The sequence below is a fragment of the Camelus bactrianus genome, chromosome 8 (genome assembly GCF_048773025.1).
Source record: "Camelus bactrianus isolate YW-2024 breed Bactrian camel chromosome 8, ASM4877302v1, whole genome shotgun sequence".
Taxonomy (NCBI): Eukaryota; Metazoa; Chordata; class Mammalia; order Artiodactyla; family Camelidae; genus Camelus; species Camelus bactrianus.
Genome location: NC_133546.1, coordinates 22,328,517 through 22,350,573, shown reverse-complemented (window position 1 = coordinate 22,350,573; position 22,057 = coordinate 22,328,517). Strand labels below are relative to the sequence as shown.

Genomic DNA, 22,057 nt, shown 5'->3' with positions numbered 1-22,057 from the left:
AGATGGCTTTTCACCTTTCTAGTCTCAACACAAATGCGGCTCTTCTTTACAAAACTTCCCTGAAGCCCCCAGAAAGATTTGGGCACCTCTTCTCCTGTGCACACTGCATTTCTGACCTTCTTCAGTTATGATCCTAACACATTACATTGTACATTCTAATTTGTCTGTTTCCCTGATTCAAAGTGCTCCCAGCATTACTCAGTGCCAGGCACTGGGAGAAACAGAAAATATTTGTTGAAAAAGAGAGATGAACTTGACAACGTTATGGTTGTCTTTTGATATCCCCATAGCATTCCCAGAACTGTATGAGGAACAAATAGTTCTAAGGAGTTTTAAAAGTTTACGGACTACAGACCTTAGAGATTAATTATAATCCCATGTTAATAATAATGTAGTCACCAGAGGCAAAGGGCCCAGGGCTGTCTCTGTACAGGCTTACTAAAGCAGCCATTTGGGCTTTGACTAAGTTATCATGATCTGTCTAGCCCCTGGGATTTTACGCCCAGAAAGACTGTTTGTGGGGATCTTGACTGGATGTCCCTTTCTCATGGGGAGACTCACATTAACCCAGGTGTTAAGACTGATGTATAACTTAGAAAGTCAGCCCATTCATTCACTGTGAAAAGTTAATGGCATTAAGAACCAGGATAGTGGAATCCACATGATTAGTCCTTTCCTTGCTGTAGTAAAACTTTAAGGAAAATCAAATATTAATTTAATTTTTTTGTAGGGCATAACCTGAAAAGTAGGATTTAGAGAAATTGGATGACTAGCAATATCAGGTTAAGTTAGTTTCAAACATCCAAGCCATACTAAGAATGGCCTTGTGAATGGAACCAGAAATAGTCTGTGGTCATATGTTTTGCATCCATCTCTACCATAAGGATGAACTTTCAGTGGGACTGGAAAAGCTTACACTCGAAATCTGATGACAGAGAGTGCCCTTCCCAGAGTGCTTGCATGGGCCCTGCCACTCTCTGCCTCTGGGACTCTCCTTTACTATGCTTCTATGGCAGTGAACCCCTTTTCAGATTGATTCATATTTCCATAGAGTAATTCTCTCTCTTTTTTTTTTTTTTGACATGACTTTGCGTAAATCTGCCCTGGTTCTTCACTTGTTTTTTTCCATTGCTTCCAAGTTCTAGAAAGCACTTTCCAACACAACCCCAAGTGATTCCACCCCTCCCCCTTCCCCTCTGTAGTGAGGGCAGGACTGGTCTTATGAAGAGGGCGGATGCTTATCAGCTGTGATGTAGGTGTTCCTGGACATCCTCTAGCACAACTTTTTAGCATAAAAAGGAAAAAACAAATTTTCATGTCCTTTACCAAATACTATATATTCAGTAATTTCTTTTGAGTTGAATGAAAATGACTCTGGGAGGCGTAACACTCCTCTCCCCCTTCTCCCCCTCTGTGAGCAGATTTCACCGGGAGTCAGGGGTCGGGGGCCCATCACAGGACTAAATATCTGGGCAAAGGGTTTGGGAGTCTTAGGTTCTGTTCCAAAGCCTACATTTTAGACTGTAGTTTTCTTTCATTGACATGAAGTTGTTGGGAGAGGGGAGATCTGCATGTAAAGCAAAGAAAATCCTAGTAAATTATGAGAAGGGTAGTAAATGAAAGGGTGAGGAGGAGTGTAACTGCATCTTGATTACTAAGGCTAATAGTTCCTGAAATATGTTATCAAGGGAAGTTATAATTTTTCCCCTGTTGGATACAAATGTTTGAATTATTGGCCAATTTCTTTAGGATTCTGGTGGAAGGAGATGACACAGGGAAGTGTTTCTCTATCCTTAATGCCCCTGAATCATCACAGGTTCCTGTTAAAATGCAGATTCAGATTCAGTAGGTCTGAATCCAAGTGAGCCCTGAGTTTCTGCATTTCTGACAAGAGCCCAGCTGATGTTGTTGGTCCACATGTCACAGGGTGAGTAGAAGGTGCTGGAGGCCTGCCCACCTCCTCACTTAATTATCAGCCAAGTCAAAGGGCTTCCTTTTCCTTACCATTTGCTCTGTTTTATCTGCTCTCTGGCTGCAGCCGTTTCGTTTTGCAGAATCAACCGTGTCACGTGGTAGGAAACCTTTTTCAGTCCTGTGGGTTTGCATGGCCTTGGAAACATTCAGTCATTGGGAAGTGTAAAACAACAAGGAAAAATGAGTGGAGAGAGAGGGTACTGTGTGGGTGGAGGAAGAGGAGAGTTTGTGTGTGTGGGGGGTAGGGAGGAAAAGGATATAATAGGTCTCACTGGAATGTGGAAATGTGTGTATGTAAGAGACCTGTTAACTCATGTCTGAAATAGCATTACACCCCAGCATGGTTGGGCAAGTACAACAGCAAAATGGAAAAAGAAAAAATCTAGGGAATGTCCAGGAATATTTTGGAATAACATCCCACACTCAGGGTTTCTCCCCTCTTTTCTGTTGTAAGTCAGATATACTTCTCTGCTGTTCTCTCTGCTCGCTGTCCTGTCTTGCAGAGGTGAGGTGGAAGGCACTGCAGAGGGAGAAATTTCTACTCTGTGGCCAAACAGTATTCAGGATGTCATTATTCCAGTTTCACCTAAATCTTCTTTCCAAAGTGTTACTATGTAATTTCTCTGCAGAAATCCACCTAACACCTCGACCTTCCTGACTTTGCTCTTTCACTCTTTTTAAACCTTGTCTTTGTAAAAATTGCCTATCCGTGATGGAGAATTATTTTTTTCCCTTAAAAAAATAAAATTGCACCAAATTTCAGTTGTCAGTTTTTCATTTTAACCATCCCTTCCCCGTTTCAGTCCTCCTCAGTCAGGCATTCCATATGTATTTCACATTGTTATTTGTTAGTTTTCTGTTATGTATCAAAAGAGTCTCCTACAATAATACTTATTATTATCAGGCTTTAGAGAATGAAGACATTTTAAAGTAATGCAAATAATCAAAATCTCTAGTGATTCTATGGCAAAACAAACAAACAAACAAAAACCCTTCAAAGAGTTTTCCCTTGGAGAAGTTTTTTGAAGACCTAATTTTTCACCAAAAGACTCAGGAATTATTTGGTAGGCCTGTCTGTAAAATAGTTTCCTGATTATTTTTTTCCCTCATGATGGTAAGAAAAACAAAATACAATATGTAGTAACTGACAAAAGAAGAAGACTGAAAAAAAAAAAAAAAGGAAGATTGCTTGATATATTATGATAGTGATAAAATTCCAGCTTTCAAATTCAGATTTAATTATGCTGCTTTGTTTTTCTGTCACGTTTACATTTCCCATCTATCTGTGCAGTACTGAGGTTCGTCATCTCTGTGGAAAATTTGTACTAGTTCAGAAGAAACTGGCTTTCATGGAGATGTCACAGGGGAAATGTTACTTTTTATTGCTTGGACTATTTAGGATTTTATGTGTGTGAAGTGCCATACAATCCCATCAGTGGTTATTCCCATAAATAATTTCATGACTTGGTTTATTATTGCTATATCCATTTTATAGATGGTAATACAGAGGAATGGATTACAGGGGAGTTGAAATTAGATCCCACAATTGCAAAAGTGTCCCAGACTGTTGTTTAATCTACAGACTGCAAATGTGTCTCTGTGTGTCAAGAATCTAATAAAAAAAATGAACTATGTGGGGACTTGGCATCTCTGGGGCTGTGTCTGGGTTTGCTAAAGGAAAAATGAGGAGATGTGAATCAATTACACAATACTATGGAGAGAAAAGTCCCTTGTAGTAGAGAAAACCGTGGGTTCTGTTAGCCCAATGGTCTTCCCTGGCAGGATAAATCCCACTGGACCATTACTCAACTTGGGTTTGTTTTCATAAACATCACCTCCTGCCTATTACGGTGCCAGGAATAGCTGCCTTGCACATTCTTCTTGTAATTATAATTCCAATCCTGAAAATGTGTCCCTCAGATTCTTAAAGGTCATCTTAAGATCACATTGCTGTGGCCTCAGAAAACCAGGTTTGGAACAAGAGATTATCTAGTGACCTCTAGAAAACTTCCAGTGAACTGAGTGGAGGTATCTTGACCATCCTGTTCCGTTTGCCTTGGCCATGGGCATTGGCTTTAGAAGGTTTATTCTACAGTGAATGGGCTGGTGGGCTCAGTGTATATTCATGTGCAGAAGGTGGGAGGGATTCTCACACCCCTCCATCAGATGGTGTAGTACCAGAGGTTCCCAATAAGACCTAGCCTCTAACTTCAATAGGGCTCTTGCCAACCCTATTATGATGTAGGGCCCTTGATTCCTCCTCTCTATGAGGAACAAACATACATGTTTCTAGACTCATGAAACCCATTTTGGACTTTTGACCACCAAAACTGTACGATAATGACACCAAATTTGTCCTAACTTGTTACAGCAGGAACAAGAAACTGATACAAGCAATTTTGCCTTCATGGGCTCTTTCCTCCATTAAAAAAAATTAAAAAATATATTTTATGATCATGTTGATACAAAGATGAATGTGTTAACATTATATATTGAAACATTCTTTGACTTAAAAGTCCCCTTTCTCCTTATTTTAAAAGACATTAGAACAGGGGATGGGGGGTTTAGCTCAGTGGTAGAGTGCATGCTTAGCATGCGCCAAGTCCCCTGTCCAATCTCCAGTACCTCCATTAACTAAAATAAATAGATAAGTTGAAAAATAAGTAAAAGACATCAGAACACGTTCATAGGTAACTAAAAGTATCATGGACTCGTCATGGGGCCTGGTGTGCCTATTGGACAGGTAGGCTCTGCCTATGGGCATCTCTGTCCAAATCTTCCTCATCATTTGCCACTTTGGATTCAGCAGAGCCAAGTGCACGCCAGCTGAGGATTTCAGGGATACTGGCTTCTTGTTTTGTTTTCTAACCTCTTGGTGTTTGGGTGAGAGGAGATTTTACATTGTTGAGGAGTATGTTATTCAAGATGCTTCTCAAGTCATATAACATCAGTATGCACAATAAACATGCAATAAATACTAATGGAGTGAAGAACTGTGACAAGAGTGTTGTATTTTAGTCCTGTTTCCTGGAATATTTTGCCTGATCAATATACATTTCTTTACCTGTGCTGCAAATAAAGGATAGATTATGATTAAAATTTGAAGACAGATGTAATAATTGGAATATTCCTTATGTTTAAATGACACCTACAATTTGCAAAACACTTTCATGTACATCATCTCTTTTGATGAACTGTAAAGAAATTTATGATCTTAGGAGGAAAATATTTTCTCACAAACTTTTAAAAAATATTAATAGTGAAAGTGGTTTTAATTTTTACGTAAGTTGTTTGTCATTTATAATACCAAGAAAGAGTAGTTATATATCTGACTTTGGTCACTTTATAATTTGGCCCACGTGCTCATAGTGGGGCAAAAATGCATAACAAAATTTGTACTCCTTAGTCATATATTACTTTCCACACTTTGCCTCTGTGAAAAATGATACATTTCAGACTTATGACTATAAGCGTTAATGCTGTGAATCGGAAATTACAACATACTTCATTAAGTGTTTTCACTTCTCGGACAATTAGGAGACAGAAAGACATAATTTCTAGCTTAAAAGCAAAGCTGGGTTGAGAGAAGTTCAGAGACGTGTTGAAGGAGCCTGTGGCTATCAGGCCTTGACGCTTACGGAGCTCAGTGGGGTAAAAATAACCATGTTCCTGAATTATGATCCCAATTCAGGATTTGCAGAATCTACACTAATTTGGCACTGTTCTGGATAAGGCTATGTGGAAAAAGATTTGTTTCTAGAGATTTTCAGGGAAGTAGCCAATTCGAACTGCTCAGCACCGTGACATCATTCCCGTCTGGCAGCGAGTTCTTTCTGTCATCCTGGAGCTTGCTTGAGAATGAAGAAGAACATCTTCACACCTACTGCTTCCGAAGTCATATATGTGGCCCCTGCATACGTGTGTGTGTGTTCACACAGAGATGCCAGCACCCAGGTCTTTCCACCTGCCTTTCACACAAAGTGTGTGAACTTATTCACAAGCCTTCAAGTGTCCTGGTCAGACCTGTTTAGTCCAGTTCTGGAGAAACAGGTAAGATAGACAGGTACATTCCTTCAAATTAATTCCTCATTTCACAATGGAATTTTTGAGAGGATGTCTAACCTCCAAATGCAAGTTCTTGTCCTCTGTTCAAGGGCAAATGGAGGAAGCTGCTGACTCCATCACTGAGAAAAGTGACTAGCTGTTCAGAGATCCTCCCTTCCATTGTCTTCCCATCTTCAGTCCTTCCCCAGCCTGCCTACAGTAATGTGCCTTTTAGAAAGTTGTCCTCATTCAGGTTACACCCTGCCACACCTCCGGGCCCCAGGATGCTTGTGTCTCAGTTCCCAGCAATCTTAAAGCCTTGCCAACAGCAGACAGAGGCATCCTGCGGATCCCTGGGTGGAGAGCAAGCCTGGAGTTGTACAACAGTGACCCACTTGGCACAGGGGCTGAGCGGTCCTGATGGGCCCCAGGGACTCTCCTCCACGTCCCCTGGGATTGTCCCTTGGAGAACTCTCACAGTTACCCAGCCACAGTTGGGGGTCATGAACAGAAACCCATGGAAACAGAGCCCTGCCCCATGGCATTCTGAGTCAGTCCTGTAGCGTGATTTAACTAGCTGCTTGAAAAAAGAAAATTCTGCTAGGATCTGGGATGGGACCATCAGGTGTAAAAGCGTTGAGCTGAAAAAACAGGGGTGGATCTGAATCTCCACCCAACCCCCACTTCCCTCCCTGAGAAAATTATTCCAGTGTAAACAGCTCTCTTTAAATTTAGGATGTCTATGTGCAAGAAAAACTACTTTATTACTCAACATTGTGACACTCACTTTGAACCTTAATTCTGAAAACCACAGAATTTAAAAAATGCTGTAAATAGCTGACATGGGTGTTCTTCCCCTGCTTTCAAAGGAATTGTTTTTGTAATTACTGAGCAGGGTGAAGCTGAATTATCCCAACCCCCTCCCCCTCCACCCAGTAAACAAGAGAGTGTAAAGAGATATCTCAACTAAAGACATTCATCATATTCAGATGAGTTAATAATGGAAAAGTTTCAGTGCATTCCTAATGCTTTTTTTTTTTAAAGCTTTTATTTTTTAAGTTGTTAAGTCTCTATTCTAGTTCTGAGTACAAATAAATGCCTGACATAGGGTTGAAGCCAAATTCCAAAACGTAGCAAAAACAGTGCCTGCATATTTGGCAGGAATTTAAACCAGTTCAGGTCAGTGTCTGTTTCTGCCCAAAGAAGAGTTTCTGCTTTTACACTGGGCTAGAAAAACAACACAGGAAAACATGGGGAACAACAAGTAATATTGTAAGCTCCAGCTCCTGGCTGGCCAAAGGATAATGTTTAGAGCAAGTCCAGAATTACTGCTCAAGCTCCAGTTTGGGTTGGCGTAAGGTTTTGGGCCGCAGTGAGCAGGAGAAAGAGAGGGTATAGATTGCATTGTTGTAGCAAAATTGCCTTCTCCCATCTCAGGCTCTCACCTTGCAAATCACCCTCTCTTAGCAAAAGCACATCTTACTTGTTAACTCCTCCCCTGCTCGCTAACCTTTTCAATCATCCCCCTTCTTCATTTCAGAATGGCCTTCGGAACAAAGCAGCGTTTTAAAGCCTTTCCCACTAAAAGTTCGCCCCTCCCCCCACTTTAAAGAGGCAGTGTGTGGTGATTTTTTTTTTTTAAATTTGTTTTTCTGCAGTCTTCTCTTGTGAAGCTGTCATTGTTTGGGGGTTGATGGATATTTCTTCAGAGATACCATCATATCGCTTGTTATTGTAACACTTATTGGTGATAAAGTTCAGACTAAAAATTAAGCAGCTGCAATGTAGCAGCACAAATTAGTTTAATGTAAGCAGTCAGGAGCAGCTGGCTGGCTCAGGACTCGAATTTAGCTGTGGGGGGAAGGGTTCTGTGACGCTGACAGTGTTTTTTTCCTCTACATAAACATTTTTGGCTGTTGCAGCTTTTGTGCTGATCATGTGACAGTGTCCCTAGGCAGATAATTTATTTCTGTGGCTTTCATGAGCAATCATTAACCTTCAGACATCGAGTTTGCTTTTTGCTTTGTGGCATTCGTTATTATTATTATTATTATTTTTTGTATACTAACTAGTTTAATTCAGAAAGTGTCAGGAGAAAATTACAACCAATTTATAATAGACTGCAATGCATAATACTTATGTTTCTATTAAAGCAGACCTTGCTTACAAGACCATTCTCATAGCTTAGCTGGTATTCATGGATTGGAATAATTATTTTCAGCATGGCTGGTGTATGGATGCTCCCTCAGTGTCTCCTTCTGATTGTAAGGCCACTGCAAGCTGGCCTTGCAGAAATTCAATTCGGAGATCAACCTTTGGTGGTCTTTACTTACTCCCCAGGAGGCTGGAACCCCAAGAGCCTCCAGGGGGCTGGGATTTGGGCTTTCGGAGGTGGGCCTGCTCTGGTCCAACTGACACCCCAGCCTTCTGTAAACAGTGTGGCTATTTGTAGTGAGTAACTGGAGCTACAATAGATTGAGGTTGAAAAACAAAGGTAATCAGAAACTGTCCTGCATCAATCTGTTGGGGGCGGGAGGCAGAAAAGTATCATTTCTGACATCTACTAATCATGCCTACCCTGTTCTTTGAATTTATCTGTTGTGGCCTCAGATCTGTTTGTAGTGCTTCAGCCATTTCTGCCAACCAGTAATTCCGGAGTGAAATGCACAGGGTCACTCTTCAGTGTCTATCATACATGATATCTTCAGACACTTCCAGCATGCCGATTATCTCGTGGGTATTGTGTGGGCCCTCTTAGATATTCATTTATTCATTCTCTCAGGGTGCAGAGTTGGTGGGGGAAGCACTCAGGACTACTTGCACAGAGGGATTTGATAAAGTGTATTTATAAACCCCAATGGACTGTGTTCAGTGCAAAATAAGAGGAAGGTATAACCCCTTTTCTTTCTTACTCATTTAAAATATTTTAATGATGAGAGCTGTTCCTAATTGATCCTAATATTTTGTAAGAATAGGTGTATGGGTTTTAGGATGCAGCATGGAAATTGCATTCTTCTAAATTAATGATTCAAGAGCTTGAAACAAAAGGAAAATCAATATTGTCATGTTTCGAACATTTTGAGGCACCGTGGATGGGCTAGGTGTTGCACAGGCTGAAAGTGCTGAAGAGTTGACCAAAAGATAGAAATGAGGATGCCAAAGAGTTTGGGTCATCTTTGATGTTGCATGAAAATGAGTGAATGGGTCTCATAGGTGTAATTCATGCTGTTAGATACAGAGTGTTCTGAATTGCACCGTTGCTGGGGTCGGGTGGGGATGGGGGTAGGGATGGAATCTGGGATCTTCTTTGTCCTCACTCAAAAGATAGAAATTTCTTCCCCAAACATAGAGCCCTACTATTCTGGACTTTCTCTACTTCTTTCTAACTTTTCTTGCTGACTGATTTCAGCTCACATGATTGGCAGGGTTGCGTTATGACTTTGGTGCTTTTTCTGGAAAATGGTTCACCACTTAGCTGAGGACTTTTGCCTTTGAGAGCCCCTTCCTCCACAGTGATAATCATATTTTATGACTATGTTGATATAAAGATGCGTATAATCCAGGCTGGATTCATTTTTATGTATTCATTGTTATGTCTTTTTTGGTTCTGATTTTTAAAAGTAATGAAAACAAAACTACTTTCATGGACTGCCGAAAGCATCGCAGACTCTGGGCACTGGGCTTCCTGTGCTTAATGGAGATGTCGGCCCCAAGGGTGGGTACAAGCACACAGCTGGCCTTTGCCCGGGGAAAGATAACTTAGATGAACGAATGAAGTACCAGTGAGAAACGCCACCCACGTACTCCTTTCCTCAGATTAAAGCATTCACTGTTTATTCCAGACACTCCTTTGTCACAAGCTCCCGTGCCGGGCTCAGCTTTTGGCGGAGGGGTTCACCTGGGGGAGGTCTTGCCTGCTCTTGTCCCCAGTCTGCCATACTGTTGAACTCCTTTCCAGCCCTTCTTGGTCTCTCTTTAGCCCCTTGTGCCTCACCTGAGCCAATATGCCCTTAGACCCTGTTCTAGAATGCACTCTCCTTTGTTGCACTTATTTCTTTGTCCCTCGCCTTGAACACCCAGGATCACTGCATCCTAAAGTGATCTCTATCTGTGTACTTCTTCCCCTTCTAAGGATACGGCCCAACAGGACTGTCTCTGAGACCCTCCTCTTTGAGTCAGCACACCCTTGTCACTCTCATTTCAGCTTTGTCATTTTACCATTTGAAACCCTCTTAACTTTCTGCTATTTCAACCCTACCTCTCAATTTATCTCTGAGTGATCTTGGATAATTTAGTCTTTTGCACTAGTTTTCTTATCTCTGCAAAATAGATTTCTAATAGCCAACTAGGTATTGAGTATGCACTGTGGTCCAGGCACTGTGCTAAGGAATTTGCTAAATAATTGGTATGTATTATCTCTTTTAATCACAACAAAGACCTGCAAGATATGTGTTATCCCATTTTATAGATTGGGAAGCCAAGGCATAAAGAGATTTAATAACTTAAGGTTTCCCAGATAGAATATGAATCAGGATTACAACCCAGTTGGATCCTAGAACATTAGTCTCCATCATTATGCTGTACCGCTCCTCTGCTATTATAAGCCCACCTCACAAAGTTATTGTGACTCACTTTCTTAGCAAGTATCTGTGTCACATCTACTGTGTGTTTGGCATGCATTGGTACCTGCTCTCAAGAATCTCCATTGTTGTTCAGGAGACAGGTCAGCAGACATAGAAGGATAATTAAAAGTGCCCAATAGCAAGTGCTAAGAACCTCTCAAGGAGAACAGAAGATAAAGAGAGTCAGAGGTTGGGGGTGGAAGGGAGAGTAGCTGGGAAGGCTTTTTAGAGAAGAAAAAGTTTTGACCTTAAAGGAAGGATAAATTGTGGATAATAGACAAAACAGGGAGGGAGTTTCCAGGTCAAAGCAAAGGTTAGACAGGAGGCTGGATATTTTTCTGGTTTCAACCATAAGCTTTAAAATAGGCAACACCTGGCAGTTACAGTTTTGCCTAGAAACCTCTACTCTTCTCTGAGTGGGTAGTTACCAAATTAGAATTACTTTAAGCAGGTAGAGAGCTGAGACCAGGATGAGGTTCACATGGGATGTAGTAGGGTAAGTTTTCAAAGTGAGATCTATGGGAATAGTGTCATTTATTCATTCACTTACTCAGTTTTTCATCATTACTTACAGAATACCATATTCTGAGCAGTGTAGGAAACTTCCTGTGGGATTATACATGAAAAGACAGTTCTTGTCCTTAGGAGCTCAGTCTGGTAGGACTAAGGAAGAGGAAAATAAACACAATTACCACTGAATATCATCAAGTCTGTTAGTAAAGAACATACCAGATGCAGAGGTTGCCCTGAGCAAGGAGCTCCCCTCTTCCTGTATTTGGATCAGAGAACTCTTCAAATTGGAGGTGCCATTTGAGTTGTGTCTTAAAAGTTGAGTAGGTGTTCACCGACTTAAAAAGGTGAGGAAAGACATCCTAGGCAGAGAGAGCAACATATGCAAAGGAGTGGAGGTGGGGAGCACGACAGATGCAGGGAACTCCAGCAGCTTGTTATCACAGGAGCTTCAAGTGCCTCCCTGGAATGTGGAGTTGAGGTGTGGTTTCAGGCCTGGTGAGATCTCAGAGGTAGGGTTTTAAGCAGAGGAGTGTCACAGTCCGTTCACATGGGTGGGTGGGTGGGGAATACAAAGGGAAGTAGAAAGGCAAGTTAGGAGCCCATTGTGATCATTTTGCTGCTGGATGATGAGGACCTGACCCCAGGTAGCGGAGCTGAGGAGGAGAGAATGCACTCGCTTAGGCTGAACACTGATGGGCTGTGGGTGCAGAGGGGGACGGCTAATCCCAGGCTTCTGGGACACTAACTGAGCTTGTGGCTTAGGTGAGATTTGAGGTGAAGTAAAGAAAGAATGATAGTCAGTTCTCTTTATTCACGACAGTTCTGTTCTATAAGGTTGCTACAAACACTGAATTAGTGAATCTTGAGCCCTTGCTTCTAGAGGAAGTCCAGGATTACATTCATGTGAGCTGCTGGTCACAATATTTTCATCAGATGGTTAATACATGTCCTCGTTTTATGTGTGTATCTGTTTAAAGACATTGTATTAAAGTTCTCCCAAGAAACAGAATCCATATATATATTCACATTTGTAGATATAATCTATATAAAAAGGTACATGGAAATGTATTACGAGGAGTTCGCTCATGAGACTACGAAAGCTGAGCGGTCTCACGGTGTGCCATCCGTGAGCTGGAAACTCAGGAAGGTTGGTGGTGTAGTTTCAGTCTGTGTCCGAAAGCCTGAGAACCCGGGGAGCCAAGGTGTAAATCCCAGTCCAGGAGCAGCTGACCTAGCTCAAGGCAGGAGGGAGAAGTGGCAAAGCCCTCCTTCTTCTGCCTTTTGTTCTCTTGAGGCCCCCAAAGGAGTGGATGGTGCCCACCCACACTGCGGAAGGCCATCAACTTCACTGAGTTGACGGATTCAAATGCTAATCTCATCAGAAAACACCCTTACAGACACACCCCCAAATAATGTTTAATCTGCGCACCCCAAGGAGCAGTAAAATTGACACATAAAATTAACCGTCACACATTGTTGATTCATTAACATTGATCTCACAGCCAGTAACAATATAACTCGTACCTGAACAAAGTGTACCTGATACACGTATTTCCTCTGTAAGAACATCTCAGTCTTCTTATGCTCAGGAGCACTAGGCAGCCCTTCAGCAGGATGCTTGGGGTCTTCGTTTCAAAAGTGAGATCCCCAACAAAACTCACAAAAATGTGAAAAAGATGGCAGTCAACAGACTGTAGAAAGAGCGCTGGTTTACTGTAGGAGGGCCTCCACAGGAAGGCAGAGTGATGCCTTGTTCCTCACTGGGGTTGGGGGGTCCAGTATCCCCAGTTTTTCTCCCTCCGAGTGTGTCTATGAATGACCATGGAAACATCCTGTGTATTGATTTGGGGGTTACAAATGAGTTTTAACAAGTAAGCAAAATTTGCAATTTGGAATCCACGAATAAAGAGGATGGATTGCATTCACTGAAGATTGAAAATTTTGCTTATAAGGTGCCTTTAAGACATGCAGTTGAAAGTCACATTGAACCAGAAAATACAGACACATTTGCCCCACTTAATAAATAGAGATTTATTTATATTTGTAATGTTGAGATACATTACTATTTAAATGGCTAAACTATGCTGACCATGTATAAGATTATTAGGGGCTGTAAGGGATTATTTACGCTGTGTAGGTACATGCCTGGTGTAAGGATGGAGAGGGAGGGACAGTGGCTATTGTGATGCCAGGGCCAGGGCTGGCAGAGGATGGCAGAGCATTGGAGGAACCCTGGATCCTTATGAGGGGAGCGTCTATCTGTACCACTTCCCTCCATACTCCACAGAGGAATATGATGTAAGCTGGGTGCTGGGTGACATATCTGAAAGGGACCCGGGAGACTGGATTCAAGATTATCACTGTCCAAGTCCCTTTCAGGGCCAATGCTTCACAGAGGTCATAGAATCTCATGGGAGGCAAAAGTGGGTCTGACCCTGGCAGAGAGCTCTGATGAGAATCCATGCCCCACCTTTGGGCTGCTGTCTCGATAGGAAAAGGAGCTTATTAGCTGCTCTGTCCTGGATCCCTTGTACCCTCTTCACACTCACACCACACAACTTCCTTGAAATACGTGACTCCAGAGAGCCACACTTTGGGGCCAGACATCCTACCCTGATGTTCTTTCTTCAGTTACAAGCCTCTGATATTTCCATCCAACTCTATCCTTCTTTGCAAACCCCATGCCCTACTCCTCACATGTCTGGTGGTCCTTTTGTCTGAGTCTGTCTTTTCTCCACCAGAACCTCATTCTCACAGACCCAGCTACATAAGCTAAGATAGTCAAGATTTAAAAAAAAAAGTTAGATTTAGGACTCAACCATTAAATATTCCTTCTTTCTTCCCTTCCCTCTGTGCTATGTGTTAGGCACTGTGCTAGAAGCTGCATATATAGTGACAAATGAACAAGGCATGGTCCCTGTACAGCTTACTGCGTGGGAAATGTAATACAGCAAGAGGCAGGCTGGAGCCAGGACCCCAGGGTTCAAGTCCTGTTTGTGTCACTATTTGTTGATGTGACATTGGACAAGTCACCTTAGCTCTTAGAAATTCTTCCCTCCTTTGTAAAACATTGAGTTTTGATTTCCAGATTCTTTTCTGGCCCTTTACATTTAATGATTCTATAAAGTAAAATATTTTCAATTGTGTTACAGGGTGGTGGCAAATGTTATTGAACTTGATTGTGGTAGGGAAGCAAGACTTAGTAGAGACTGTCTAAGTTGCTGACAGCTTTGAGCCACCTATACTGGTTATGTACACCCCCTGCAGAAAGTGTAAGGGCGATTGTCAATGCTTACCATGCAACAGTTGAACCCTGAGGTATTTGGATTCTATAGAGGGATGTATTGAATGGAAGGGCAGATGCCAGCCCTGGGGAGAGGACTTGATAATAACTTGCAAGATTTAACACCAGCTGGAGAGCGGATCCTCCCTTTCCCATTGTTATGTTCGGATTTAGCGGAATGACTCCTTTTAAAAGCCACCACTGTGCCCTTGTGAGCAGTGGCAGGAGCTCATGTATGGTTCAGGGTCCCCAAGAACATCATAGAGAGACCAGGAGACCACTTTTGAAATACAAAAGTTGAGTTACTTCACCAGAAACAAACACAGTGCCAAAATCTGTTGCATGTGCAGTAACTTATGGAAATCAACTCCCTGCCTTCTCAGATGCCGATCTCTTGAAAGCATGAAGTGAAGCATGAATCCAAATAAAAATTGTTTTCCGAATAAGTATTAGGTAACACCCCAGTGGGGGCAGATGGTTCTTCTACCGTGCAACATGCATGTGTGTTTCAGTGTTTCACTATTAGCAGAAGGAAGCTTAGACAGATGTTATGAATGTTTTATTACATTCTGTTAAATTTAGGGTAAAAAGATACCTTCTCCAAAAGGGTGTTTTTTTCTAAGGAAAGAAATCACACCCATCATAAAAGAACCTTCTTCTGTTTATTTTATGGCTAAAGGATGACTCTCTTTAAATTAATAAGCCACTGTGATTCAGTGAGGGAGGCAGGTTGAATCTACAGAGCAAGACATGGCACCTGGTCTTGGCATTGTCCTTGACTAACTGGGTGACCTTAGACATTAGACTACATTTCTCTGGCACTTTCTCTGAATGCAAATTGCAGATGGCAGCAATTTCTCACCCTTTTTCTTATCATGTATGTTGGTTAATCATGGTAAAGCACAAGGAGTTCTTCAGGAGAAAGGTTTGCTTTTAGTACGAGCCCACTGAGGAGTATTAATATATCAAGTCCACAGGTGTATTTGGAGGTGTGATTAGAACTGAGTTGAGTTACTAAAAAATGCAAGACATTTAGACTCCTGGGAATATCTGATTATTATAAAATGTGGAAAAATGTTAAAGAACAACTGCTAACTTACATGAGAGACAGAGCATTCAGCTTCCCTGCGTTCTACTCCTCTGTTTTCCTTAGTAAACTGGTTATTTCTGGTCCTGCTGCTTCCTCCCTCTGGGTTTCTGCTTCCTCTGTCCAGCTTCTTGTTCTTCTCTGCTCGGTCCTCTCTTCCTCACTAGTGTGCGGGACCCACACTTCAGCACGTAGGGCCTAGGGAGGCTGTGGGAGTCAGGTGACTGTCTTTTGTTGGGAGCAGCAGAAAGATCATGTTACAATGTTCTAGTTCCCCAGGGAAAGGAGGCTTCTGCCATTCAACAGTCTAGCTGATGAAGGAAGAGCAAGTACTGAGGGTCATGTCTGGGGAGATAACAAACAAAACCCCAAAATGAATGCCCTCGAAAACACCAAGATACTGTGAAGAGTCTACTATCGAAGCCGCAACACTCAGGAAATGCCCAGATAGTGTGGTTTTCATTATTAGTATTAGTATTATTTTAAAAATGTGTGGGTTACGTGTGATAAAGTCCACATGTAAAACTGGCTCTCTTGTGATTTGGCAAGTGAGATGTGCTAAATTTAAGAAGTCTGATCGAAACATAAACAATGGAGTTAAGTGTAAAGAAAACACACTGTCATTGAGTTGAGAAAAACAGCGACTTGTAAATAATTGAGTGAAATAATACTGAATCACTTGGATTTGCTTTTAAAGTAGTATGGAATTATTTTTTGATGAGTTAGTTTAATTTTAAAATATAATTTATTTCATTTCTTTAAAAAATGGTGTAAGGTTTAATGTTCGTGTACTCCCCATATCTCGTCATATTTTCTGTCTTCTTTCAAGACTCCTCTCCGAGGTCAGGGCCTCTTTTCAGACATCCCAAAATTTGCAGACAAGCTAATTCTCTCCCATGAGGGACCCTGAGCGTTTTGCTCAGCCTGCTGCTGCAGCTGTAGCTCCATCTCTGAACAAAGCGCATCTCCAGTTACACGCTACTTCCTGTCAGGAGGCTCGCTGTGAACTCAGTGGCACCTTCCGGGTTGTCTCATCTCTCTGCACTAGCCCCTTCCCGGCATTTGCTCCTCTCAGTATTTGTTTGCTGTCTATTCTTGACACTTACTGTATGGTTGATCCTTAGTGGAACAAATATTTCACGATCAAATAAAAGATTTGTTTTCTTATAATTGTTTTTGAAGTAAATAAATTTTCAAAAACTGGCATGCTAAGCTTTCAGTCAAATTTATCTCTGAATTGTATTCTAAATTGCAAAGGTCCTGTCCATTTGCCAGTGGTAACATTGAAGATTCCTCCATTTACTTATACATGATATGCCTCCTGCCTGGAGTCTTCCAGCCATCAGTCTTGTTGACTGACTCCTACTCGTCTCCTTTTCCATCTCAGCTTCAACTCTGCTTCTTTTCCTGGTATCTCCCACTTCCCTCTTGCCCACCCAATCTGAAACAACTTCCTCTAAAATAATCACTTATCATACCCTTTACTTTTCCTTCATGTCATTTATCAAAGGTATAAATGATAGATTTTTTAAAATGACTTGTCTCTTCTACTACACTGCAAGTTTCATATGAGTAGAGAATTTATATATTTAGTTCAGAATTATATTTCCAGCACCTAGCACAGTGTCTGGCACAAACCAAGTATGCAATAACTCTTTGTGAAATGATGTTTTTTTCATTTTCTGCTGTATAAAAGGTATTGTGAGAATATACAGACAAATAAGATGTTGTCTCTAGCCTTAAGGGGATTCTGACATCACCAATGCCTTCAGGTTGAAAAAGATAACATAGTGTATGGGGTGAGGAGGAACGTAAAGGTCTAGAGATTATGTCTGGGAATACTTTCTTACCTAAAGTATATAAAGATTGTATATTTACTAAACATTGATTAAGAAAATTCATGATGAGGGAAAACTGTATTTTTATTCAATAATGTTTTATTCAGTAAAGTAAATAAGTTTACACGTTGTGAATCAGAGTATTACATTATTTTGAGCTATAGTGGTATATATGGTGAGAGATATACAGTATCAATTTTTGCTAAATTTAAAGATTGGCAGCTGCATACATATGTATCAAGTCCCTTGCAATAACAGCCCCAGGGGGATCAAGCTTTGGTTGCTGGGTGTCTAGGGCTCAGGATGAGGAAATCAGTGCTTGAGGAATAATGCCAAGAGGAGAGAAAATCTGAGAGTGTAGCTGGAATGGTGTCCATTCAGGGATTTGCCAATTTGTAGTCCTTGTGTGGCATTTAAGAATGCCCCTAAGTTTGGAATTGTTTTTATAATGATGTCTTCCTCCTGAAAACTATCTGTATTAGTTTACTCTTAAAATAACCACCAGTTGCTCTGGTGTGTGTTTAGTGATGACCATGTTTAGTTAAGAAGACACTGTTCTCCCCTATTTGCTTTAAGCTGTGATAGACAATATGGAAACAAACATTTGCAAGTACAACAAGCCATGGCATTATGTAATAGGTGGAAGCAAACCCATAAATAATCAAATGAATGCAGAAATATTTACAGAGTTTAGCTGCTTAGGGAATTGAAATGAAAAGAAATACTGTCACCCTTCTTTTGAAAATCTAGTCAGGAAACCTTCAGGTAAAGCAGAGATCTTCTAGGCAGTAAAACTGATGTAAGAGCTAACACCTATCTTGGGCTAAAATATGCTAAGTACCATCCTACGTGATTAATAGATATTAATTCATTTAGTCTTTATGCCAACTGTAGTGGATGTTGTGATGTGTTAAACAGTACCCCTTACATGACAGAGGCATTCACCCCCTCATTTCCTGAAGTGTTGCCTGCTGACAACTTTTAGTTAAATCCCTCCCTAGAAAGGACCTTTGGCAGAAAGGAGCTGCCTTGCCCAAGGCTGCATGTCTTCCCAGGAATAACCTGCATCCCGTGATTGGTCAGTTCAAGGGTACAGAGGTCTGGCTGACTTGCCTCAATTCAGGGTATCTCTGTGGGGCCACTGCGGCCTGCGAGCTCTTTGTGGGACTGGCTGAGGCTCTGCTGCACCTGTTTCGCAGTTCAACTTCATCCTCTCCTCCAGCCGGCTTCCCTCACTGCCCTTCTGATGTTTTTCCTGAGAGAACTCCCTACACAAATTTCTATCTCAGAATTTATTTCCTAGGGGATCAGATAAACATGCCAATTTCATTATTATTTTTATGGGTGAGGAAACTAAGGCATAGAGATGGGTAAGCAACCACAGTAGCACAGCCAGGATTCACACCACCACTAGTCCAGCTCCAGAATGAACGCGTTCAGCCACTGTGCTCTGCCTTAAAATAGGACGAGGGGAACAGATGGGCTCTTCCTGTTGCGACTCTGCCTTCCTCTCAGCCTTAATCTTGCTCTGTGTCCTCTCACCTTCTCCTGTTTCAGTCACACTGGCCTTCCTTCAGTCCCTTTTACTGGTCATGAATGCATGAGCGAGTGACTAAGGGTGCAGGCAGTGGAGCTGGGGTAGTAGGATCTAGGCTGGAGGTGATCAGAATCTAAGGGAAGAAAGAATGAAACGTAACTGGTATTATGGTTAGTAAGTACTAACTTATGAAATGTAAATCTGAGGTTCTCAGCTTGGGGGCAAAACACTTTGTGCTCAGCACAGTATTAAGTTCTCATTGTGAGACATACAGGAAACAATGTCTGCATCCTTTGGAAATTTGTAATTATTTGGGGAAGAGAAAAACACTATATAAATAAGGAAGAGTGAAAGAATATCAGAGGGCAATATGTAAGCAAGAGCAAGATAATGTGACATATTCTAAATATATTTGTGAGAGTATGTGGGTGAAATTAATAAAGTTTAGCTACACAAAATATTATGATGAGATAAAGTTAATTACTTAAAGTTCAGTGTTGCATCTTCATAAGCTGAAAGGAGCCAGAAGATCATTCCTGACAGAGGAAACAGATGGAAATCATGTGATGAGAGGCATTGTCTTGTTTAATCTCACAGCATTTCTCTGAGATGAGTGCTTTTAATCAGGATTTATGAGAAAGTTGAGGTGCAGAATGGTGAAGTAACTTACTGGGACTAGCCAAATTGGTGAGCCATGGGGCCAGGAGCTGAACTCAGACAAGCTGGTTACAAAATGTACAACCTTAACCACCACCCTTTGGGGCACAGGGTTTGTGGTGATGTAGTAGATCAGGTGGGCCAGGTGATAAGGCTGTTCAAATTGTAGGCTGAAAGAGTTTAGATAGCTCCATTCGGCAATCAGAAACCTTCATGGGCAGAGAAAAGCATGGATTTGAAAGTCAAATTGATGAGCATTTTGATTCAGCTCTAGTTGTTACTGGATGAGTTGCTTATTCATTTTAAGGCTCAGTTTTCTCTATTATAAAATGGAAATAACAAAACTTAACTTTTAGGGTTGTAGTGAGGATTATATATAATGTTCGTAAAGCAATTTGTATAGCATCTGGTATGATTGTTGCAGGCATCAGCTAATAGATTGTAGTTACTGTTTGAGTGTAGATTATTAAACTTGGGTGGAGACTTCTAGAAAAGATGGGAACAAAGGGAGAAATACTGAAAATGGAATTTTAGGAAGAGAAAGATGGCTACATGGGGTATGATGGACTGAAAAAGATAGGATGGAGGAGCCAAATGAAGGTAAATTGAGTACCACTAATTAGGATTTTCCATTAATATAAGGATATGTGATAAAGAGTGTCTGGAGTTGGGCAGTGGCAACATAAGGAAGGAGCAGACCTGAGAAGGAAGAATTGACAACGTACTGTACATAGAAGGCAAGAGAAGAGGCAGTGAAAAACAGCTAGATGATCTGAAGCTAAAAGGTAATACCATTGAGAGAAAAAGGGGAAACTGAAGGAGATTCAATTCTTGGGTGCATGGTGATCAATTCTGATGTTGACATGAAGAGAACTAAGAGATGTGAAAAAGACTGAGAAGAATCTAAACAGTGGAATTCAAAAATTTTTCTTAAATCAATGGTTTCATTCATTTTAATCTTGAGAAGGTAGAATTTCTGGTTGTAGCTTTTCTGCTAAAATTTTGAGGGAAAGAAAGCCGAGAAATATGACCACGTAGACCTGGTGCCATCCTTGCATAAAAGGGAGCTGAAGTCATAGGAATGGGAGAGGTTGGGTTTACAAAGAAAAGCACAAGATAGATTCACACATGGAGATCGCATGAGGGGTAGATCCTGTCTGCTTAGAAACTAGATCCCTTCCAATGTGGGTTCAATGGTATTCTTCCTGTAAAGCCTACCAATTCTAAGACCCACTCAGTGATTTTTTCAGATTTTCACTTTTGGAGGTTGTTTTAGAATAAAATTTCTAGGCCATTGTGTTTCTTCTGTTCTGCTCTAAGAGCAATAGGATAGAATGTGTTGCCAACACCAAAGGGTTCAGAAAAACTATTTCTGTTTTTGTAAAGGACTTAATAAGGAAGCAGCTTATTCTCTCTGAGGAAAATGACACTTCACAGAGGCCAAATATATTTCTGTAAATTGTAAAGGATAATAATATTGTTCCAATTAAGCTCTTCATGCTCACAGTATAGAGGCCAATCTAACCTTACACAAATAGGACAGCGGGAGAAAAAAGATGCTGTTGCCAAAACTGCTCTCACCTGGAAGATAAACGTTGCAAATAAGCAGCTGCCAAAAACTCTAGAGAAGCTAGAATCATCGTTTTATTTTTTCAGAGAGATGAATAGATGAATTTGTAAATTGAGAAACTATAGGGAACTGGAATCAGGGAATTTGACAGTATCAGCCACGCTGAGCCAAGTGGCCTTTCTCAGACTCTAGAATTTCTTATGTTCCAATAACAAAGCCTAAAATCCCTCAGGCAAACAGTCCTAGAATTTTTTTTTTTTTTTTTTTTTTTATCAGCTCATAAGATGAAGTTAACTCTGAGCTCTTAAAATGTATTTGTTTTACTATTAGTGCTGGCTTCTAGAAGGTTTCCCCAGAATTTACCTGCCCGGAAAGTGGTCAAGGCCGGTTGACCGCAGGTTCTAATTAAGGACCACCTTTCCCCCTTTCTTTCAGACTTATAAAGAAAGGTGGAGAACAAAAACCCTAGGAGAAGCCTTTCCTTAGATCATCTGTGAGCCATAATGTTGTCTATTTATGTGTTTTTAAAATATACGGTGAAAAATTATTTCTACATTCAGTGAAATATATCAGAGGTGGGAAGGAGGAACTCACCACCGTACTTAAAATTCAATTAGCTTGGCTGCAGGCTTGGCGTAAGGTTAGCTTGCATAGTGATTTTTTTTCCTCTCCTTAGATGCTCAAATTTTATTCTCAACTGTTAGTAGTAATGTTCATGCTGAAGGATCAATAAATGCCCTGGAAATTTTTTAATTAAAGAAATTTTGCCTGTTTAAGGAAACAAATGTACTTGGGAAAGAAATATAGTACAATTTCATGCCCATTGATCAGGCATATTCTCATGCTACCTGTGGGCTCTTTTGGAAAAATCTCTCATTGAAGATTCCTAATTTCCATTCTACATATTATACAGTGATATATTGACTTTAGAG

The 22,057-nt window shown here is 41.0% G+C and overlaps 1 long non-coding RNA gene across 1 annotated transcript in view; it reads left to right on the top strand.

Moving 5' to 3' along the window:
- Positions 1-22,057, top strand: part of LOC123619752 (uncharacterized) — a 783,931-nt gene that overhangs the window by 36,482 nt on the left and 725,392 nt on the right. The window lies entirely within an intron of this gene.